Here is a 23,213-nt window from a genome sequence, read left to right as displayed (position 1 = left end):
CAGAGAGTGTCAGAGAGTGTCAGAGAGTGATAGAGAGCGTCAGAGAGTGTCATTGAGTGATAGAGAGTGTCAGAGAGTGTAATAGAGTGATAGAGAGTGATAGGGAGTGTCAGACAGTGTGATTGAGTGTCAGAGAGTGTCAGAGAGTTTCAGAGAGTGATAGAGAGTGTCAGAGAGTGTCAGAGAGTGATAGAGAGTGTCAGAGAGTGTCAGAGAGTGTCAGAGTGTGTCAGAGAGTGATAGAGAGTGTCAGAGAGTGTCAGAGAGTAATAGAGAGTGTCAGAGAGAGTCTGAGAGAGACAGAGAGTGATAGAGAGTGTCTGAGAGTGTCAGAGAGTGATAACGAGAGACAGAGAGCCTCTGAGAGTGTCAGAGAGTGTCAGAGAGTGTCAGAGAGTGTCAGAGTGTGTCAGAGTGTGTCAGAGTGTGTCAGAGGGTATCAGAGAGTGTCAGAGAGTGATAGAGAGTGTCAGAATGTGTCAGAGTGTGTCAGAGACTGAGAGAGAATGATTGAGAGCGTCACAGAGTGTCATAGAGTGATAGAGAGTGTCAGAGTGTGTCACAGAGTGTCTGAGAGTGTCAGAGAGTGTCAGAGAGAGATAGAGAGTGTCATAGAGTGTCATTGAGTGATAGAGAGTGTCAGAGAGTGATAGAGAGTGATAGAGAGTGTCAGAGAGTGATAGAGGGTGATAGAGCGTGTCAGAGAGAGTAATAGAGTGATAGAGAGTGTCAGAGAGTGTCAGAGAGTGATAGAGAGTGATAGAGAGTGTCAGAGTGTGTCAGAGTGTGTCAGAGAGTGATAGAGAGCGTCAAAGAGTGTCATAGAGTGATAGAGAGTGTCAGAGTGTGTCACAGAAAGTCTGAGAGTGTCAGAGAGTGTCAGAGAGTGATAAATAGTGACAGAGAGTGTCCGAGAGTGTCAGAGTGTGTCAGAGAGTGTCAGAGAGTGATAGAGAGTGATAGAGAGTGTCAGAGAGTGTCATTGAGTGATATAGACTGTCAGAGAGTGTCAGAGAGTGATCGAGAGTGTCAGAGAGTGATAAAGAGTGTCAGAGAGTGATTAAGAGTGTCAGAGAGTGTGAGTGAGTGATAGAGAGTGATAGAGAGTGTCTGAGAATGTCTGTGATTGTCAGAGAGTGTCTGAGAGCGTCAGAGAGTGTCAGAGAGTGTCAGAGAGTGATAGAGAGCGTCAGAGAGTGTCATTGAGTGATAGAGAGTGTCAGAGAGTTTCAGAGAGTGATAGAGAGTGTCAGAGGGTGATAGAGAGTGTCAGAAAGTGATAGAGAGTGATAGAGAGTGTCAGAGAGTGTCAGAGAGTGATAGAGAGTGTCAGAGAGTGATAGAGAGTGTCTGAGAGTGACAGAGAGTGTCATTGAGTGATAGAGAGTGTCTGAGAGTGTCAGAGAGTGATAGAGAGCCTCTGAGAGTGTCAGAGAGTGCCAGAGAGTGATAGAGAGGGTCAGAGAGTGTCAGGGAGTGTCAGAGTGTGTCAGAGTGTGTCAGAGAGTGTCAGAGAGTGTCAGAGAGTGTCAGAGTGTGTCAGAGTGTGTCAGAGGGTGTCAGAGTGTGTCAGAGAGTGATAGAGAGTGATAGAGAGTGTCAGAGAGTGTCATAGATTGATGGAGAGTGTCAGAGAGTGTCAGAGAGTGTCAGAGAGTGATAGAGAATGTCTGAGAGTGTCAGATAGTGTCAGATAGTGTCAGAGTGTGTCAGAGAGTGATAGAGAGTGTTAGAGATTGTCAGAGAGTGTCAGAGAGTGATCGAGAGTGATTGAGTTTGTCTGAGAGTGTCAGAGAGTGTCAGAGAGCGATAGAGAGTGTCTGAGAGTGATAGAAAGTGTCTGAAAGTGTCTGAGAGTGTCAGAGAGTGTCTGAGATTGTTAGAAAGTGTCTGAGAGTGTCAGAGAGTGATAGAGAGTGAGAGAGAGTGTCAGAATAAGTCAGAGAGTGTCAGAGACTGATAGAGAGCGTCAGAGAGTGTCACAGAGTGATGGAGTGTCAGAGTGTGTCACAGAGTGTCTGAGTGTGTCAGAGAGTGTCAGAGAGAGATAGAGAGTGTCAGAGAGCGTCAGAGAGTGATAGAGGGTGATAGAGCATGTCAGAGAGTGTCATAGAGTGATAGAGAGTGTCAGAGTGTGTCAGAGAGAGTCAGAGAGTGATAGAGAGTGATAGAGAGCGTCAGAGATTGTCAGAGAGTGATAGAGAGTGATAGAGAGTGTCAGAGAGTGATAGAGAGTGATAGAGAGTGTCAGAGAGTGTCCGAGAGTGATAGAGAGTGATAGAGAGTGTCAGAGAGTGATAGATAGTGACAGAGATGTCAGAGAGTGATAGAGAGTGTCAGAGAGTGTCTGAGAGTGTCAGTGAGTGTCAGAGAGTGTCAGAGAGTGATGGAGAGTGATAGAGAGTGTCACAGAGAGTCATTGAGTGAAAGAGATTGTCAGACAGTGTCAGAGAGTGATGGAGAGCGTCAGAGAGTGTCAGAGAGTGATAGAGAGTGTCAGACTGTGTCACAGAGTGTCTGAGTGTGTCAGAGAGTGTCAGAGAGTGATAGAGAGTGATAGAGAGTGTCAGAAAGTGTCAGAGAGTGATAGAGAGTGATAGAGAGGGTCAGAGAGTGTCAGAGAGTGATAGAGAGTGATAGAGAGTGTCAGAGAGTGATAGAGAGTGTCAGAGAGCGTCAGTGAGTGATAAAGAGTGTCAGAGAGTGTCAGTGAGTGATAAAGAGTGATAGAGAGTGTCTGAGAGTGTCAGAGAGTGTCTGTGAGTGTCAGAGTGTGTCAGAGAGTGTCAAAGTGTGTCAGAGAGTGATAGAGAGTGATAGAGAGTTTAAGAGAGTATCATTGAGTGATAGAGAGTGTCAGAGAGTGATAGAGAGTGTCTGAGAGTGTCAGAGAGTGTCAGAGAGTGTTAAAGAGTGATAGAAAGTGTCTGAGAGTGTCAGAGAGTGTCAGACAGAGTCAGAGAGTGATAGAGAGTGTCTGAGAGTGTCAGAGAGTGTCAGACAGTGTCAGAGAGTGTCAGAGTGTGTCAGAGTGTGTCAGAGGGTGTCAGAGTGTGTCAGAGTGTGATAGAGAGTGATAGAGAGTGTCAGAGAGTGTCATAGATTGATGGAGAGTGTCAGAGAGTGTCAGAGAGTGTCAGAGAGTGATAGAGAATGTCTGAGAGTGTCAGATAGTGTCAGATAGTGTCAGAGTGTGTCAGAGAGTGATAGAGAGTGTTAGAGATTGTCAGAGAGTGTCAGAGAGTGATCGAGAGTGATTGAGTTTGTCTGAGAGTGTCAGAGAGTGTCAGAGAACGATAGAGAGTGTCTGAGAGTGATAGAAAGTGTCTGAAAGTGTCTGAGAGTGTCAGAGAGTGTCTGAGATTGTTAGAAAGTGTCTGAGAGTGTCAGAGAGTGTCAGAGAGTGATAGAGAGTGAGAGAGAGTGTCAGAATAAGTCAGAGAGTGTCAGAGACTGATAGAGAGCGTCAGAGAGTGTCACAGAGTGATGGAGTGTCAGAGTGTGTCACAGAGTGTCTGAGTGTGTCAGAGAGTGTCAGAGAGAGATAGAGAGTGTCAGAGAGCGTCAGAGAGTGATAGAGGGTGATAGAGCATGTCAGAGAGTGTCATAGAGTGATAGAGAGTGTCAGAGTGTGTCAGAGAGAGTCAGAGAGTGATAGAGAGTGATAGAGAGCGTCAGAGATTGTCAGAGAGTGATAGAGAGTGATAGAGAGTGACAGAGAGTGATAGAGAGTGATAGAGAGTGTCAGAGAGTGTCCGAGAGTGATAGAGAGTGATAGAGAGTGTCAGAGAGTGATAGATAGTGACAGAGAGTGTCAGAGAGTGATAGAGAGTGTCAGAGAGTGTCTGAGAGTGTCAGTGAGTGTCAGAGAGTGTCAGAGAGTGATGGAGAGTGATAGAGAGTGTCACAGAGAGTCATTGAGTGAAAGAGATTGTCAGACAGTGTCAGAGAGTGATGGAGAGCGTCAGAGAGTGTCAGAGAGTGATAGAGAGTGTCAGACTGTGTCACAGAGTGTCTGAGTGTGTCAGAGAGTGTCAGAGAGTGATATAGAGTGATAGAGAGTGTCAGAGAGTGTCAGAGAGTGATAGAGAGTGATAGAGAGGGTCAGAGAGTGTCAGAGAGTGATAGAGAGTGATAGAGAGTGTCAGAGAGTGATAGAGAGTGTCAGAGAGCGTCAGTGAGTGATAAAGAGTGTCAGAGAGTGTCAGTGAGTGATAAAGAGTGATAGAGAGTGTCTGAGAGTGTCAGAGAGTGTCTGTGAGTGTCAGAGTGTGTCAGAGAGTGTCAAAGTGTGTCAGAGAGTGATAGAGAGTGATAGAGAGTTTAAGAGAGTATCATTGAGTGATAGAGAGTGTCAGAGAGTGATAGAGAGTGTCTGAGAGTGTCAGAGAGTGTCAGAGAGTGTTAAAGAGTGATAGAAAGTGTCTGAGAGTGTCAGAGAGTGTCAGACAGAGTCAGAGAGTGATAGAGAGTGTCTGAGAGTGTCAGAGAGTGTCAGACAGTGTCAGAGAGTGTCAGAGAGTGATAGAGAGTGTCAGAGAGTGTCATTGAGTGATCGAGAGTGTCAGAGAGTGTCAGAGAGTGATAGAGAGTGTCAGAGAGTGTCAGACAGTGTCAGAGAGTGTCAGAGAGTGATAGAGAGTGTCAGAGAGTGTCATTGAGTGATCGAGAGTGTCAGAGAGTTTCAGAGAGTGATAGAGAGTGTCAGAGAGTGATAGAGAGTGTCAGAAAGTGATAGAGAGTGATAGAGAGTGACAGAGAGTGTCAGAGAGTGATAGTGAGTGTCAGAGAGTGACAGAGAGTGTCTGAGAGTGTCTGAGAGTGACGGAGAGTGACAGAGAGTGTCTGAGAGTGTCAGTGAGTGTCATTGAGTGATAGAGAGTGTCTGAGAGTGTCAAAGAGTGATAGAGAGTGATAGAGAGCCTCTCAGAGTGTCAGAGAGTGTCAGAGAGTGATAGAGAGTGTCAGAGAGTGTCAGAGTGTGTCAGAGAGTGTCAGAGTGTGTCAGAGTGTGTCAGTGGGTGTCAGAGAGTGTCAGAGAGTAATAGAGAGTGATAGAGAGTGTCAGAGAGTGTCATTGAGTGATCGAGAGTGTCAGAGAGTTTCAGAGAGTGATAGAGAGTGTCAGAGGGTGATAGAGAGTGTCAGAAAGTGATAGAGAGTGATAGAGAGTGTCAGAGAGTGTCAGAGAGTGATAGAGAGTGTCAGAGAGTGATAGAGAGTGTCTGAGAGTGACAGAGAGTGTCATTGAGTGATAGAGAGTGTCTGAGAGTGTCAGAGAGTGATAGAGAGCTTCTGAGAGTGTCAGAGAGTGCCAGAGAGTGATAGAGAGGGTCAGAGAGTGTCAGGGAGTGTCAGAGTGTGTCAGAGTGTGTCAGAGAGTGTCAGAGAGTGTCAGAGAGTGTCAGAGTGTGTCAGAGTGTGTCAGAGGGTGTCAGAGTGTGTCAGAGAGTGATAGAGAGTGATAGAGAGTGTCAGAGAGTGTCATAGATTGATGGAGAGTGTCAGAGAGTGTCAGAGAGTGTCAGAGAGTGATAGAGAATGTCTGAGAGTGTCAGATAGTGTCAGATAGTGTCAGAGTGTGTCAGAGAGTGATAGAGAGTGTTAGAGATTGTCAGAGAGTGTCAGAGAGTGATCGAGAGTGATTGAGTTTGTCTGAGAGTGTCAGAGAGTGTCAGAGAGCGATAGAGAGTGTCTGAGAGTGATAGAAAGTGTCTGAAAGTGTCTGAGAGTGTCAGAGAGTGTCTGAGATTGTTAGAAAGTGTCTGAGAGTGTCAGAGAGTGTCAGAGAGTGATAGAGAGTGAGAGAGAGTGTCAGAATAAGTCAGAGAGTGTCAGAGACTGATAGAGAGCGTCAGAGAGTGTCACAGAGTGATGGAGTGTCAGAGTGTGTCACAGAGTGTCTGAGTGTGTCAGAGAGTGTCAGAGAGAGATAGAGAGTGTCAGAGAGCGTCAGAGAGTGATAGAGGGTGATAGAGCATGTCAGAGAGTGTCATAGAGTGATAGAGAGTGTCAGAGTGTGTCAGAGAGAGTCAGAGAGTGATAGAGAGCGATAGAGAGCGTCAGAGATTGTCAGAGAGTGATAGAGAGTGATAGAGAGTGTCAGAGAGTGATAGAGAGTGATAGAGAGTGTCAGAGAGTGTCCGAGAGTGATAGAGAGTGATAGAGAGTGTCAGAGAGTGATAGATAGTGACAGAGAGTGTCAGAGAGTGATAGAGAGTGTCAGAGAGTGACAGAGAGTGTCTGAGAATGTCTGAGAGTGACGGAGAGTGACAGAGAGTGTCTGAGAGTGTCAGTGAGTGTCAGAGAGTGTCAGAGAGTGATGGAGAGTGATAGAGAGTGTCACAGAGAGTCATTGAGTGAAAGAGATTGTCAGACAGTGTCAGAGAGTGATGGAGAGCGTCAGAGAGTGTCAGAGAGTGATAGAGAGTGTCAGACTGTGTCACAGAGTGTCTGAGTGTGTCAGAGAGTGTCAGAGAGTGATATAGAGTGATAGAGAGTGTCAGAGAGTGTCAGAGAGTGATAGAGAGTGATAGAGAGGGTCAGAGAGTGTCAGAGAGTGATAGAGAGTGATAGAGAGTGTCAGAGAGTGATAGAGAGTGTCAGAGAGCGTCAGTGAGTGATAAAGAGTGTCAGAGAGTGTCAGTGAGTGATAAAGAGTGATAGAGAGTGTCAGAGAGTGTCAAAGTGTGTCTGAGAGTGATAGAGAGTGATAGAGAGTTTAAGAGAGTATCATTGAGTGATAGAGAGTGTCAGAGAGTGATAGAGAGTGTCTGAGAGTGTCAGAGAGTGTCAGAGAGTGTTAAAGAGTGATAGAAAGTGTCTGAGAGTGTCAGAGAGTGTCAGACAGAGTCAGAGAGTGATAGAGAGTGTCTGAGAGTGTCAGAGAGTGTCAGACAGTGTCAGAGAGTGTCAGAGAGTGATAGAGAGTGTCAGAGAGTGTCATCGAGTGATCGAGAGTGTCAGAGAGTGATAGAGAGTGTCTGAGAGTGTCAGAGAGTGTCAGACAGTGTCAGAGAGTGTCAGAGAGTGATAGAGAGTGTCAGAGAGTGTCATTGAGTGATCGAGAGTGTCAGAGAGTTTCAGAGAGTGATAGAGAGTGTCAGAGAGTGATAGAGAGTGTCAGAAAGTGATAGAGAGTGATAGAGAGTGACAGAGAGTGTCAGAGAGTGATAGAGAGTGTCAGAGAGTGACAGAGAGTGTCTGAGAGTGTCTGAGAGTGACGGAGAGTGACAGAGAGTGTCTGAGAGTGTCAGTGAGTGTCATTGAGTGATAGAGAGTGTCTGAGAGTGTCAAAGAGTGATAGAGAGTGATAGAGAGCCTCTCAGAGTGTCAGAGAGTGTCAGAGAGTGATAGAGAGTGTCAGAGAGTGTCAGAGTGTGTCAGAGAGTGTCAGAGTGTGTCAGAGTGTGTCAGTGGGTGTCAGAGAGTGTCAGAGAGTAATAGAGAGTGATAGAGAGTGTCAGAGAGTGTCATTGAGTGATCGAGAGTGTCAGAGAGTTTCAGAGAGTGATAGAGAGTGTCAGAGAGTGATAGAGAGTGTCAGAAAGTGATAGAGAGTGACAGAGAGTGTCAGAGAGTGATAGAGAGTGTCAGAGAGTGACAGAGAGTGTCTGAGAGTGTCTGAGAGTGTCAGTGAGTGTCATTGAGTGATAGAGAGTGTCTGAGAGTGTCAAGGAATGATAGAGTGTGATAGAGAGCCTCTCAGAGTGTCAGAGAGTGATAGAGAGTGATAGAGAGTGTCAGAGGGTGATAGAGATTGTCAGAAAGTGATAGAGAGTGTATGAGAGTGACAGAGAGTGTCTGAGAGTGTCAGTGAGTGTCATTGAGTGATAGAGAGTGTCTGAGAGTGTCAAAGAGTGATAGAGAGTGTCTGAGAGTGATAGAAAGTGTCTGAGAGTGTCAGAGAGTGTCAGAGAGTGTCAGAGTGTGTCAGAGTGTGTCAGTGGGTGTCAGAGAGTGTCAGAGAGTGATAGAGAGTGATAGATAGTGTCATAGAGTGTCATCGAGAGAGGGAGAGTGTCAGAGAGTGATAGAGAGTGATGGAGAGCGTCAGAGAGTGTCAGAGAGTGATAGAGAGTGTCAGAGTGTGTCACAGAGTGTCTGAGTGTGTCAGAGAGTGTCAGAGAGTGATAGAGAGTGTCAGAGAGTGTCAGAGAGTGATTGAGAGCTTCAGAGAGTGTCATAGAGAGATATAGAGGGTCAGAGTATGTCACAGAGTGTCTGAGTGTGTCAGAGAGTGTCAGAGATTGATAGAGAGTGTCACAGAGTGTCATTGAGTGATAGAGAGAGTCAGAGAGTGTCAGAGAGTGATAGAGAGTGATAGAGAGTGTCAGAGAGTGATAGAGAGTGATAGAGAGTGTCAGAGAGTGATAGAGAGTGTCAGAGTGATAGAGAGTGATAGAGAGTGTCAGAGAGTGATAGAGAGAGTCTGAGAGTGATAGAAAGTGTCTGAAAGTGCCTGAGAGTGTCAGAGAGTGTCAGAGAGTGATAGAGAGTGAGAGAGAGTGTCAGAATAAGTCAGAGAGTGTCAGAGACTGATAGAGAGCGTCAGAGAGTGTCACAGAGTGATAGAGAGTGTCAGAGTGTCTCACAGAGTGTCTGAGTGTGTCAGAGAGTGACAGAGAGAGATAGAGAGTGTCACAGAGTGTCATTGAGTGATAGAGAGTGTCAGAGAGTGTCAGAGAGTGATAGAGGGTGATAGAGCATGTCAGAGAGTGTAATAGAGTGATAGAGAGTGTCAGAGAGTGTCAGAGAGTGATAGAGAGTGATAGAGAGTGTCAGAGTGTGTCAGAGAGAGTCAGAGAGTGATAGAGAGTGATCGAGAGCGTCAGAGATTGTCAGAGAGTGATAGAGAGTGTCAGAGAGTGATAGAGAGTGATAGAGAGTGTCAGAGAGTGTCCGAGAGTGATAGAGAGTGATAGAGAGTGTCAGAGAGTGTCCGAGAGTGATAGAGAGTGATAGAGAGTGTCAGAGAGTGATAGAGAGTGTCAGAGAGTGTCTGAGAGTGTCAGAGATTGATACGGACTGTGATAGACATTGTCTGAGCGTGTCAGAGTGTGTCAGAGAGTGTCAGAGAGTGATGGAGAGTGATAGAGAGTGTCACAGAGAGTCATTGAGTGATAGAGATTGTCAGACAGTGTCAGAGATTGATAGAGAGTGTTAGAGAGTGTCAGAGAGTGTCAGAGAGAGATAGAGAGTGAAAAAGAGTGTCAGAGAGTGATAGAGAGTGTCAGAGAGTGATAGAGAGTGATGGAGAGCGTCAGAGAGTGTCAGAGAGTGATAGAGTGTCAGAGTGTGTCACAGAGTGTCTGAGTGTGTCAGAGAGTGTCAGAGAGTGATATAGAGTGATAGAGAGTGTCAGAGAGTGTCAGAGAGTGATAGAGAGTGATAGAGAGTGTCAGAGAGTGATAGAGAGTGTCAGAGAGCGTCAGAGAGTGAAAAAGAGTGACAGAGAGTGTCAGAGAGTGTCTGAGTGTGTCAGAGTGCGTCAGAGAGTGTCAAAGTGTGTCAGAGAGTGATAGAGAGTGATAGAGATTTTAAGAGAGTATCATTGAGTGATCGAGAGTGTCAGAGAGTGATAGAGAGTGTCTGAGAGTGTCAGAGAGTGTCAGAGAGTGTTAAAGACTGATAGAGAGTGTCTGAAAGTGTCAGAGAGCTTCAGAGAGTGATAGAGAGTGTCTGAGAGTGTCAGAGAGTGTCAGACAGTGTCAGAGAGTGTCAGAGAGTGATAGAGAGTGTCAGAGAGTGTCATTGAGTGATCGAGAGTGTCAGAGAGTTTCAGAGAGTGATAGAGAGTGTCAGAGAGTGATAGAGAGTGTCAGAAAGTGATAGAGAGTGATAGATAGTGACAGAGAGTGTCAGAGAGTGATAGAGAGTGTCAGAGAGTGACAGAGAGTGTCTGAGAGTGTCTGAGAGTGTCTGAGAGTGACGGAGAGTGACAGAGAGTGTCTGAGAGTGTCAGTGAGTGTCATTGAGTGATAGAGAGTGTCTGAGAGTGTCAGAGAGTGATAGAGAGTGTCAGAGTGTGTCACAGAGTGTCTGAGTGTGTCAGAGATTGTCAGAGAGTGATAGAGAGTGTCAGAGAGTCTCAGAGAGTGATTGAGAGCTTCAGAGAGTGTCATAGAGAGATATAGAGGGTCAGAGTATGTCACAGAGTGTCTGAGTGTGTCAGAGAGTGTCAGAGATTGATAGAGAGTGTCACAGAGTGTCATTGAGTGATAGAGAGTGTCAGAGAGTGTCAGAGAGTGTCAGAGAGTGATAGAGAGTGATAGAGAGTGTCAGAGAGTGATAGAGAGTGTCAGAGAGTGTCAGAGAGTGATACGGAGTGTGATAGAGATTGTCTGAGTGTGTCAGAGTGTGTCAGAGAGTGTCAGAGAGTGATAGAGAGTGTCACAGAGAGTCATTGAGTGATAGAGATTGTCAGACAGTGTCAGAGAGTGATAGAGAGTGTTAGAGAGTGTCAGAGAGTGTCAGAGAGTGTCAGAGTGTGATAGAGAGTGATAAAGAGTGTCAGAGAGTGATGGAGAGTGTCAGAGAGTGTCAGAGAGTGATGGAGAGTGATAGAGAGGGTCAGAGAGTGTCAGAGAGTGACAGAGAGTGATCGAGAGTGTCAGAGAGTGATAGAGAGTGTCAGAGAGCGTCAGAGAGTTATAAAGAGTGATAGAGAGTTACTGAGAGTGTCAAAGAGTGTCAGAGAGTGTCAGAGAGTGATAGAGAGTGTCAGAGAGTGTCATTGAGTGATTGAGAGCTTCAGAGAGTGTCATAGAGAGATATAGAGGGTCAGAGTATGTCACAGAGTGTCTGAGTGTGTCAGAGAGTGTCAGAGATTGATAGAGAGTGTCACAGAGTGTCATTGAGTGATAGAGAGTGTCAGAGAGTGTCAGAGAGTGATAGAGAGTGATAGAGAGTGTCAGAGAGTGATAGAGAGTGATAGAGAGTGTCAGAGAGTGATAGAGAGTGTCAGAGTGATAGAGAGTGATAGAGAGTGTCAGAGAGTGATAGAGAGTGTCTGAGAGTGATAGAAAGTGTCTGAAAGTGTCTGAGAGTGTCAGAGAGTGTCTGAGAGTGATAGAAAGTGTCTGAAAGTGCCTGAGAGTGTCAGAGAGTGTCAGAGAGTGATAGAGAGTGAGAGAGAGTGTCAGAATAAGTCAGAGAGTGTCAGAGACTGATAGAGAGCGTCAGAAAGTGTCACAGAGTGATAGAGAGTGTCAGAGTGTCTCACAGAGTGTCTGAGTGTGTCAGAGAGTGACAGAGAGAGATAGAGGGTGTCACAGAGTGTCATTGAGTGATAGAGAGTGTCAGAGAGTGTCAGAGAGTGATAGAGAGTGATAGAGAGTGTCAGAGTGTGTCAGAGAGATCAGAGAGTGATAGAGAGTGATCGAGAGCGTCAGAGATTGTCAGAGAGTGATAGAGAGTGTCCGAGAGTGATAGAGAGTGATAGAGAGTGTCAGAGAGTGTCCGAGAGTGATAGAGAGTGATAGAGAGTGTCAGAGAGTGATAGAGAGTGTCAGAGAGTGTCAGAGAGTGATAGAGAGTGATAGAGAGTGTCAGAGAGTGATAGAGAGTGTCAGAGAGCGTCAGAGAGTGAAAAAGAGTGACAGAGAGTGTCAGAGAGTGTCTGAGTGTGTCAGAGTGCGTCAGAGAGTGTCAAAGTGTGTCAGAGAGTGATAGAGAGTGATAGAGAGTTTAAGAGAGTATCATTGAGTGATCGAGAGTGTCAGAGAGTGATAGAGAGTGTCTGAGAGTGTCAGAGAGTGTCAGAGAGTGTTAAAGACTGATAGAGAGTGTCTGAAAGTGTCAGAGAGCTTCAGAGAGTGATAGAGAGTGTCTGAGAGTGTCAGAGAGTGTCAGAGAGTGATAGAGAGTGTCAGAGAGTGTCATTGAGTGATCGAGAGTGTCAGAGAGTTTCAGAGAGTGATAGAGAGTGTCAGAGAGTGATAGAGAGTGTCAGAAAGTGATAGAGAGTGATAGATAGTGACAGAGAGTGTCAGAGAGTGATAGAGAGTGTCAGAGAGTGACAGAGAGTGTCTGAGAGTGTCTGAGAGTGTCTGAGAGTGACGGAGAGTGACAGAGAGTGTCTGAGAGTGTCAGTGAGTGTCATTGAGTGATAGAGAGTGTCTGAGAGTGTCAAAGAGTGATAGAGAGTGATAGAGAGCCTCTCAGAGTGTCAGAGAGTGTCAGAGAGTGATAGAGAGTGTCAGAGAGTGTCAGAGTGTGTCAGAGTGTGTCAGAGAGTGTCAGAGTGTGTCAGAGTTTGTCAGAGGGTGTCAGAGAGTGTCAGAGAGTGATAGAGAGTGATAGAGAGTGTTAGAGATTGTCAGAGAGCGTCAGAGAGTGTCAGAGAGTGATAGAGAGTGTCAGAGTGTGTCACAGAGTGTCTGAGTGTGTCAGAGATTGTCAGAGAGTGATAGAGAGTGTCAGAGAGTCTCAGAGAGTGATTGAGAGCTTCAGAGAGTGTCATAGAGAGATATAGAGGGTCAGAGTATGTCACAGAGTGTCTGAGTGTGTCAGAGAGTGTCAGAGATTGATAGAGAGTGTCACAGAGTGTCATTGAGTGATAGAGAGTGTCAGAGAGTGTCAGAGAGTGTCAGAGAGAGATAGAGAGTGATAGAGAGTGTCAGAGAGTGATAGAGAGTGTCAGAGAGTGTCAGAGAGTGATACGGAGTGTGATAGAGATTGTCTGAGTGTGTCAGTGTGTGTCAGAGAGTGTCAGAGAGTGATAGAGAGTGTCACAGAGAGTCATTGAGTGATAGAGATTGTCAGACAGTGTCAGAGAGTGATGGAGAGTGATAGAGAGGGTCAGAGAGTGTCAGAGAGTGACAGAGAGTGATCGAGAGTGTCAGAGAGTGATAGAGAGTGTCAGAGAGCGTCAGAGAGTTATAAAGAGTGATAGAGAGTTACTGAGAGTGTCAAAGAGTGTCTGAGAGTGTCAGAGTGTGTCAGAGAGTGTCAAAGTGTGTCAGAGAGTGTCAGAGAGTGATACAGAGTGATAGAGAGTGATAGAGAGTTTCAGAGAGTATCATTGAGTGATAGAGAGTGTCAGAGAGAGATAGAGAGTGTCTGAGAGTGTCAGAGAGTGTCAGAGTGTGTCAGAGAGTGATGGAGAGTGTTAGAGATTGTCAGAGAGTGTCAGAGAGTGATAGAGAGTGATTGAGTTTTCTAAGAGTGTCAGAGAGTGTCAGAGAGTGATAGAGAGTGATAGGGAGTGTCAGAGAGTGTCATTGAGTGTCAGAAACTGTCAGAGAGTTTCAGAGAGTGATAGAGAGTGTCAGAGAGTGTCAGAGAGTGATAGAGAGTGTCAGAGAGTGATCGAGAGTGATATAGAGTGTCAGAGAGTGTCAGAGAGTGATAGAGAGTGTCAGAGAGTGATAGAGAGTGATAGAGAGCGTCAGAGAGTGTCAGAGAGTGATAGAGAGTGATGGAGAGTGATTGAGAGTGTCTGAGAGTGATAGAGAGTGTCAGAGAGTGATAGAGAGTGATAGAGAGCGTCAGAGAGTTTCACAGAGTGATATAGAGTGTCAGAGTGTGTCACAGAGTATCTGAGTGTGTCAGAGAGTGTCAGAGAGTGATAGAGATTGTCAGAGAGTGTCAGAGAGTGTCAGAGAGTGATAGTGAGTGATAGAGAGTGTCAGAGTGTGTCAGAGAGTGTCAGAGAGTGACAGAGAGTGATAGATAGCGTCAAAGAGTGTCATCGAGTGATAGAGTGTGTCAGAGTGTGTCACAGAATGTCTGCGAGTGTCAGAGAGTGTCAGAGAGTGATAAAGAGTGATAGAGAGTGTCTGAGAGTGTCAGAGTGTGTCAGCGAGTGTCAGAGAGTGTCAGAGAGTGTCAGAGAGTGTCAGAGAGTTGATTGAGAGTGTCAGAGAGAGTCTGAGAGAGGCAGAGAGTGATAGAGAGTGTCTGAGAGTGTCAGAGAGTGATAACGAGTGACAGAGAGCCTCTGAGAGTGTCAGAGAGTGTCAGAGTGTGTCAGAGTGTGTCAGAGGTTGTCAGAGAGTGTCAGAGAGTGATAGAGAGTTATAGAGAGTCTCAGAATGTGTCAGAGTGTGTCAGAGACTGAGAGAGAGTGATTGAGAGCGTCACAGAGTGTCATAGAGTGATAGAGAGTGTCAGAGTGTGTCACAGAGTGTCTGAGAGTGTCAGAGAGTGTCAGAGAGAGATAGAGAGTGTCATAGAGTGCCATTGAGTGATAGAGAGTGATAGAGAGTGTCAGAGAGTGTCAGAGAGTGATCGAGGGTGATAGAGCGTGTCAGAGAGTGTAATAGAGTGATAGAGAGTGTCAGAGAGTGTCAGAGAGTGATAGAGAGTGATAGAGAGTGTCAGAGTGTGTCAGAGTGTGTCAGAGAGTGATAGAGAGCGTCAGAGAGTGATAAAGAGTGACAGAGAGTGTCCGAGAGTGTCAGAGTGTGTCAGAGAGTGTCAGAGAGTGATAGAGAGTGATAGAGAGTGTCAGAGAGTGTCATTGAGTGATAGAGACTGTCAGAGAGTGTCAGAGAGTGATCGAGAGTGTCAGAGAGTGATAAAGAGTGTCAGAGAGTGATTAAGAGTGTCAGAGAGTGTGAGTGAGTGATAGAGAGTGATAGAGAGTGTCTGAGAGTGTCTGTGATTGTCAGAGAGTGTCTGAGAGTGTCAGAGAGTGTCAGAGAGTGTCAGAGAGTGATAAAGAGTGGTAGAGAGTGTCTGAGAGCGTCAGAGAGTGTCAGACAGTGTCAGAGAGTGTCAGAGAGTGATAGAGAGTGTCAGAGAGTGTCATTGAGTGATAGAGAGTGTCAGAGAGTTTCAGAGAGTGACAGAGAGTGTCAGAGAGTGATAGAGAGTGATAGAGAGCCTCTGAGAGTGTCAGAGAGTGCCAGAGAGTGATAGAGAGGGTCAGAGAGTGTCAGAGAGTGTCAGAGTGTGTCAGAGAGTGTCGGAGTGTGTCAGAGTGTGACAGAGGGTGTCAGAGAGTGTCAGAGAGTGTCATAGAGTGATGGAGAGTGTCAGAGAGTGTCAGAGAGTGTCATAGAGTGATGGAGAGTGTCAGAGAGTGTCAGAGAGTGTCGGAGAGTGTTCGAGAATGTCTGAGAGTGTCAGATAGTGTCAGATAGTGTCAGAGTGTGTCAGAGAGTGATAGAGAGTGTTAGAGATTGTCAGAGAGTGTCAGAGAGTGATAGAGAGTGATTGAGTTTGTCTGAGAGTGTCAGAGAGTGTCAGAGAGTGATAGAGAGTGTCTGAGAGTTTTAGAAAGTGTCTGAAAGTGTCTGAGAGTGTCAGAGAGTGTCTGAGAGTGATAGAAAGTGTCAGAGAGTGTCAGACAGTGTCAGAGAGTGATATAGAGTGATAGAGAGTGTCAGAGAGTGTCAGAGAGTGATAGAGAGTGATAGAGAGGGTCAGAGAGTGTCAGAGAGTGATAGAGAGTGATAGAGAGTGTCAGAGAGTGATAGAGAGTGTCAGAGAGCGTCAGTGAGTGATAAAGAGTGTCAGAGAGTGTCAGTGAGTGATAAATAGTGATAGAGAGTGTCTGAGAGTGTCAGAGAGTATCTGTGAGTGTCAGAGTGTGTCAGAGAATGTCAAAGTGTGTCTGAGAGTGATAGAGAGTGATAGAGAGTTTAAGAGAGTATCATTGAGTGATAGAGAGTGTCAGAGAGTGATAGAGAGTGTCTGAGAGTGTCAGAGAGTGTCAGAGAGTGTTAAAGAGTGATAGAAAGTGTCTGAGAGTGTCAGAGAGTGTCAGACAGAGTCAGAGAGTGATAGAGAGTGTCTGAGAGTGTCAGAGAGTGTCAGACAGTGTCAGAGAGTGTCAGAGAGTGATAGAGAGTGTCAGAGAGTGTCATCGAGTGATCGAGAGTGTCAGAGAGTGATAGAGAGTGTCTGAGAGTGTCAGAGAGTGTCAGACAGTGTCAGAGAGTGTCAGAGAGTGATAGAGAGTGTCAGAGAGTGTCATTGAGTGATCGAGAGTGTCAGAGAGTTTCAGAGAGTGATAGAGAGTGTCAGAGAGTGATAGAGAGTGTCAGAAAGTGATAGAGAGTGATAGAGAGTGACAGAGAGTGTCAGAGAGTGATAGAGAGTGTCAGAGAGTGACAGAGAGTGTCTGAGAGTGTCTGAGAGTGACGGAGAGTGACAGAGAGTGTCTGAGAGTGTCAGTGAGTGTCATTGAGTGATAGAGAGTGTCTGAGAGTGTCAAAGAGTGATAGAGAGTGATAGAGAGCCTCTCAGAGTGTCAGAGAGTGTCAGAGAGTGATAGAGAGTGTCAGAGAGTGTCAGAGTGTGTCAGAGAGTGTCAGAGTGTGTCAGAGTGTGTCAGTGGGTGTCAGAGAGTGTCAGAGAGTAATAGAGAGTGATAGAGAGTGTCAGAGAGTGTCATTGAGTGATCGAGAGTGTCAGAGAGTTTCAGAGAGTGATAGAGAGTGTCAGAGAGTGATAGAGAGTGTCAGAAAGTGATAGAGAGTGACAGAGAGTGTCAGAGAGTGATAGAGAGTGTCAGAGAGTGACAGAGAGTGTCTGAGAGTGTCTGAGAGTGTCAGTGAGTGTCATTGAGTGATAGAGAGTGTCTGAGAGTGTCAAGGAATGATAGAGTGTGATAGAGAGCCTCTCAGAGTGTCAGAGAGTGATAGAGAGTGATAGAGAGTGTCAGAGGGTGATAGAGATTGTCAGAAAGTGATAGAGAGTGTATGAGAGTGACAGAGAGTGTCTGAGAGTGTCAGTGAGTGTCATTGAGTGATAGAGAGTGTCTGAGAGTGTCAAAGAGTGATAGAGAGTGTCTGAGAGTGATAGAAAGTGTCTGAGAGTGTCAGAGAGTGTCAGAGAGTGTCAGAGTGTGTCAGAGTGTGTCAGTGGGTGTCAGAGAGTGTCAGAGAGTGATAGAGAGTGATAGATAGTGTCATAGAGTGTCATCGAGAGAGGGAGAGTGTCAGAGAGTGATAGAGAGTGATGGAGAGCGTCAGAGAGTGTCAGAGAGTGATAGAGAGTGTCAGAGTGTGTCACAGAGTGTCTGAGTGTGTCAGAGAGTGTCAGAGAGTGATAGAGAGTGTCAGAGAGTGTCAGAGAGTGATTGAGAGCTTCAGAGAGTGTCATAGAGAGATATAGAGGGTCAGAGTATGTCACAGAGTGTCTGAGTGTGTCAGAGAGTGTCAGAGATTGATAGAGAGTGTCACAGAGTGTCATTGAGTGATAGAGAGAGTCAGAGAGTGTCAGAGAGTGATAGAGAGTGATAGAGAGTGTCAGAGAGTGATAGAGAGTGATAGAGAGTGTCAGAGAGTGATAGAGAGTGTCAGAGTGATAGAGAGTGATAGAGAGTGTCAGAGAGTGATAGAGAGAGTCTGAGAGTGATAGAAAGTGTCTGAAAGTGCCTGAGAGTGTCAGAGAGTGTCAGAGAGTGATAGAGAGTGAGAGAGAGTGTCAGAATAAGTCAGAGAGTGTCAGAGACTGATAGAGAGCGTCAGAGAGTGTCACAGAGTGATAGAGAGTGTCAGAGTGTCTCACAGAGTGTCTGAGTGTGTCAGAGAGTGACAGAGAGAGATAGAGAGTGTCACAGAGTGTCATTGAGTGATAGAGAGTGTCAGAGAGTGTCAGAGAGTGATAGAGGGTGATAGAGCATGTCAGAGAGTGTAATAGAGTGATAGAGAGTGTCAGAGAGTGTCAGAGAGTGATAGAGAGTGATAGAGAGTGTCAGAGTGTGTCAGAGAGAGTCAGAGAGTGATAGAGAGTGATCGAGAGCGTCAGAGATTGTCAGAGAGTGATAGAGAGTGTCAGAGAGTGATAGAGAGTGATAGAGAGTGTCAGAGAGTGTCCGAGAGTGATAGAGAGTGATAGAGAGTGTCAGAGAGTGTCCGAGAGTGATAGAGAGTGATAGAGAGTGTCAGAGAGTGATAGAGAGTGTCAGAGAGTGTCTGAGAGTGTCAGAGATTGATACGGACTGTGATAGACATTGTCTGAGCGTGTCAGAGTGTGTCAGAGAGTGTCAGAGAGTGATGGAGAGTGATAGAGAGTGTCACAGAGAGTCATTGAGTGATAGAGATTGTCAGACAGTGTCAGAGATTGATAGAGAGTGTTAGAGAGTGTCAGAGAGTGTCAGAGAGAGATAGAGAGTGAAAAAGAGTGTCAGAGAGTGATAGAGAGTGTCAGAGAGTGATAGAGAGTGATGGAGAGCGTCAGAGAGTGTCAGAGAGTGATAGAGTGTCAGAGTGTGTCACAGAGTGTCTGAGTGTGTCAGAGAGTGTCAGAGAGTGATATAGAGTGATAGAGAGTGTCAGAGAGTGTCAGAGAGTGATAGAGAGTGATAGAGAGTGTCAGAGAGTGATAGAGAGTGTCAGAGAGCGTCAGAGAGTGTAAAAGAGTGACAGAGAGTGTCAGAGAGTGTCTGAGTGTGTCAGAGTGCGTCAGAGAGTGTCAAAGTGTGTCAGAGAGTGATAGAGAGTGATAGAGATTTTAAGAGAGTATCATTGAGTGATCGAGAGTGTCAGAGAGTGATAGAGAGTGTCTGAGAGTGTCAGAGAGTGTCAGAGAGTGTTAAAGACTGATAGAGAGTGTCTGAAAGTGTCAGAGAGCTTCAGAGAGTGATAGAGAGTGTCTGAGAGTGTCAGAGAGTGTCAGACAGTGTCAGAGAGTGTCAGAGAGTGATAGAGAGTGTCAGAGAGTGTCATTGAGTGATCGAGAGTGTCAGAGAGTTTCAGAGAGTGATAGAGAGTGTCAGAGAGTGATAGAGAGTGTCAGAAAGTGATAGAGAGTGATAGATAGTGACAGAGAGTGTCAGAGAGTGATAGAGAGTGTCAGAGAGTGACAGAGAGTGTCTGAGAGTGTCTGAGAGTGTCTGAGAGTGACGGAGAGTGACAGAGAGTGTCTGAGAGTGTCAGTGAGTGTCATTGAGTGATAGAGAGTGTCTGAGAGTGTCAGAGAGTGATAGAGAGTGTCAGAGTGTGTCACAGAGTGTCTGAGTGTGTCAGAGATTGTCAGAGAGTGATAGAGAGTGTCAGAGAGTCTCAGAGAGTGATTGAGAGCTTCAGAGAGTGTCATAGAGAGATATAGAGGGTCAGAGTATGTCACAGAGTGTCTGAGTGTGTCAGAGAGTGTCAGAGATTGATAGAGAGTGTCACAGAGTGTCATTGAGTGATAGAGAGTGTCAGAGAGTGTCAGAGAGTGTCAGAGAGTGATAGAGAGTGATAGAGAGTGTCAGAGAGTGATAGAGAGTGTCAGAGAGTGTCAGAGAGTGATACGGAGTGTGATAGAGATTGTCTGAGTGTGTCAGAGTGTGTCAGAGAGTGTCAGAGAGTGATAGAGAGTGTCACAGAGAGTCATTGAGTGATAGAGATTGTCAGACAGTGTCAGAGAGTGATAGAGAGTGTTAGAGAGTGTCAGAGAGTGTCAGAGAGTGTCAGAGTGTGATAGAGAGTGATAAAGAGTGTCAGAGAGTGATGGAGAGTGTCAGAGAGTGTCAGAGAGTGATGGAGAGTGATAGAGAGGGTCAGAGAGTGTCAGAGAGTGACAGAGAGTGATCGAGAGTGTCAGAGAGTGATAGAGAGTGTCAGAGAGCGTCAGAGAGTTATAAAGAGTGATAGAGAGTTACTGAGAGTGTCAAAGAGTGTCAGAGAGTGTCAGAGAGTGATAGAGAGTGTCAGAGAGTGTCATTGAGTGATTGAGAGCTTCAGAGAGTGTCATAGAGAGATATAGAGGGTCAGAGTATGTCACAGAGTGTCTGAGTGTGTCAGAGAGTGTCAGAGATTGATAGAGAGTGTCACAGAGTGTCATTGAGTGATAGAGAGTGTCAGAGAGTGTCAGAGAGTGATAGAGAGTGATAGAGAGTGTCAGAGAGTGATAGAGAGTGATAGAGAGTGTCAGAGAGTGATAGAGAGTGTCAGAGTGATAGAGAGTGATAGAGAGTGTCAGAGAGTGATAGAGAGTGTCTGAGAGTGATAGAAAGTGTCTGAAAGTGTCTGAGAGTGTCAGAGAGTGTCTGAGAGTGATAGAAAGTGTCTGAAAGTGCCTGAGAGTGTCAGAGAGTGTCAGAGAGTGATAGAGAGTGAGAGAGAGTGTCAGAATAAGTCAGAGAGTGTCAGAGACTGATAGAGAGCGTCAGAAAGTGTCACAGAGTGATAGAGAGTGTCAGAGTGTCTCACAGAGTGTCTGAGTGTGTCAGAGAGTGACAGAGAGAGATAGAGGGTGTCACAGAGTGTCATTGAGTGATAGAGAGTGTCAGAGAGTGTCAGAGAGTGATAGAGAGTGATAGAGAGTGTCAGAGTGTGTCAGAGAGAGTCAGAGAGTGATAGAGAGTGATCGAGAGCGTCAGAGATTGTCAGAGAGTGATAGAGAGTGTCAGAGAGTGATAGAGAGTGATAGAGAGTGTCAGAGAGTGTCCGAGAGTGATAGAGAGTGATAGAGAGTGTCAGAGAGTGTCCGAGAGTGATAGAGAGTGATAGAGAGTGTCAGAGAGTGATAGAGAGTGTCAGAGAGTGTCTGAGAGTGTCAGAGATTGATACGGACTGTGATAGAGATTGTCTGAGCGTGTCAGAGTGTGTCAGAGAGTGTCAGAGAGTGATGGAGAGTGATAGAGAGTGTCACAGAGAGTCATTGAGTGATAGAGATTGTCAGACAGTGTCAGAGATTGATAGAGAGTGTTAGAGAGTGTCAGAGAGTGTCAGAGAGAGATAGAGAGTGAAAAAGAGTGTCAGAGAGTGATAGAGAGTGTCAGAGAGTGATAGAGAGTGATGGAGAGCGTCAGAGAGTGTCAGAGCGTGATAGAGTGTCAGAGTGTGTCACAGAGTGTCAGAGAGTGTCAGAGAGTGATAGAGAGTGATAGAGAGTGTCAGAGAGTGATAGAGAGTGTCAGAGAGCGTCAGAGAGTGAAAAAGAGTGACAGAGAGTGTCAGAGAGTGTCTGAGTGTGTCAGAGTGCGTCAGAGAGTGTCAAAGTGTGTCAGAGAGTGATAGAGAGTGATAGAGAGTTTAAGAGAGTATCATTGAGTGATCGAGAGTGTCAGAGAGTGATAGAGAGTGTCTGAGAGTGTCAGAGAGTGTTAAAGACTGATAGAGAGTGTCTGAAAGTGTCAGAGAGCTTCAGAGAGTGATAGAGAGTGTCTGAGAGTGTCAGAGAGTGTCAGAGAGTGATAGAGAGTGTCAGAGAGTGTCATTGAGTGATCGAGAGTGTCAGAGAGTTTCAGAGAGTGATAGAGAGTGTCAGAGAGTGATAGAGAGTGTCAGAAAGTGATAGAGAGTGATAGATAGTGACAGAGAGTGTCAGAGAGTGATAGAGAGTGTCAGAGAGTGACAGAGAGTGTCTGAGAGTGTCTGAGAGTGTCTGAGAGTGACGGAGAGTGACAGAGAGTGTCTGAGAGTGTCAGTGAGTGTCATTGAGTGATAGAGAGTGTCTGAGAGTGTCAAAGAGTGATAGAGAGTGATAGAGAGCCTCTCAGAGTGTCAGAGAGTGTCAGAGAGTGATAGAGAGTGTCAGAGAGTGTCAGAGTGTGTCAGAGTGTGTCAGAGAGTGTCAGAGTGTGTCAGAGTTTGTCAGAGGGTGTCAGAGAGTGTCAGAGAGTGATAGAGAGTGATAGAGAGTGTTAGAGATTGTCAGAGAGCGTCAGAGAGTGTCAGAGAGTGATAGAGAGTGTCAGAGTGTGTCACAGAGTGTCTGAGTGTGTCAGAGATTGTCAGAGAGTGATAGAGAGTGTCAGAGAGTCTCAGAGAGTGATTGAGAGCTTCAGAGAGTGTCATAGAGAGATATAGAGGGTCAGAGTATGTCACAGAGTGTCTGAGTGTGTCAGAGAGTGTCAGAGATTGATAGAGAGTGTCACAGAGTGTCATTGAGTGATAGAGAGTGTCAGAGAGTGTCAGAGAGTGTCAGAGAGAGATAGAGAGTGATAGAGAGTGTCAGAGAGTGATAGAGAGTGTCAGAGAGTGTCAGAGAGTGATACGGAGTGTGATAGAGATTGTCTGAGTGTGTCAGTGTGTGTCAGAGAGTGTCAGAGAGTGATAGAGAGTGTCACAGAGAGTCATTGAGTGATAGAGATTGTCAGACAGTGTCAGAGAGTGATGGAGAGTGATAGAGAGGGTCAGAGAGTGTCAGAGAGTGACAGAGAGTGATCGAGAGTGTCAGAGAGTGATAGAGAGTGTCAGAGAGCGTCAGAGAGTTATAAAGAGTGATAGAGAGTTACTGAGAGTGTCAAAGAGTGTCTGAGAGTGTCAGAGTGTGTCAGAGAGTGTCAAAGTGTGTCAGAGAGTGTCAGAGAGTGATACAGAGTGATAGAGAGTGATAGAGAGTTTCAGAGAGTATCATTGAGTGATAGAGAGTGTCAGAGAGAGATAGAGAGTGTCTGAGAGTGTCAGAGAGTGTCAGAGTGTGTCAGAGAGTGATGGAGAGTGTTAGAGATTGTCAGAGAGTGTCAGAGAGTGATAGAGAGTGATTGAGTTTTCTAAGAGTGTCAGAGAGTGTCAGAGAGTGATAGAGAGTGATAGGGAGTGTCAGAGAGTGTCATTGAGTGTCAGAAACTGTCAGAGAGTTTCAGAGAGTGATAGAGAGTGTCAGAGAGTGATAGAGAGTGTCAGAGAGTGATCGAGAGTGATATAGAGTGTCAGAGAGTGTCAGAGAGTGATAGAGAGTGTCAGAGAGTGATAGAGAGTGATAGAGAGCGTCAGAGAGTGTCAGAGAGTGATAGAGAGTGATGGAGAGTGATTGAGAGTGTCTGAGAGTGATAGAGAGTGTCAGAGAGTGATAGAGAGTGATAGAGAGCGTCAGAGAGTTTCACAGAGTGATATAGAGTGTCAGAGTGTGTCACAGAGTATCTGAGTGTGTCAGAGAGTGTCAGAGAGTGATAGAGATTGTCAGAGAGTGTCAGAGAGTGTCAGAGAGTGATAGTGAGTGATAGAGAGTGTCAGAGTGTGTCAGAGAGTGTCAGAGAGTGACAGAGAGTGATAGATAGCGTCAAAGAGTGTCATCGAGTGATAGAGTGTGTCAGAGTGTGTCACAGAATGTCTGCGAGTGTCAGAGAGTGTCAGAGAGTGATAAAGAGTGATAGAGAGTGTCTGAGAGTGTCAGAGTGTGTCAGCGAGTGTCAGAGAGTGTCAGAGAGTGTCAGAGAGTGTCAGAGAGTTGATTGAGAGTGTCAGAGAGAGTCTGAGAGAGACAGAGAGTGATAGAGAGTGTCTGAGAGTGTCAGAGAGTGATAACGAGTGACAGAGAGCCTCTGAGAGTGTCAGAGAGTGTCAGAGTGTGTCAGAGTGTGTCAGAGGTTGTCAGAGAGTGTC

Source organism: Heterodontus francisci, chromosome 43 (genome assembly GCF_036365525.1).
Source record: "Heterodontus francisci isolate sHetFra1 chromosome 43, sHetFra1.hap1, whole genome shotgun sequence".
Taxonomy (NCBI): domain Eukaryota; kingdom Metazoa; phylum Chordata; class Chondrichthyes; order Heterodontiformes; family Heterodontidae; genus Heterodontus; species Heterodontus francisci.
Note: the sequence above shows the minus strand (reverse complement) of the source record.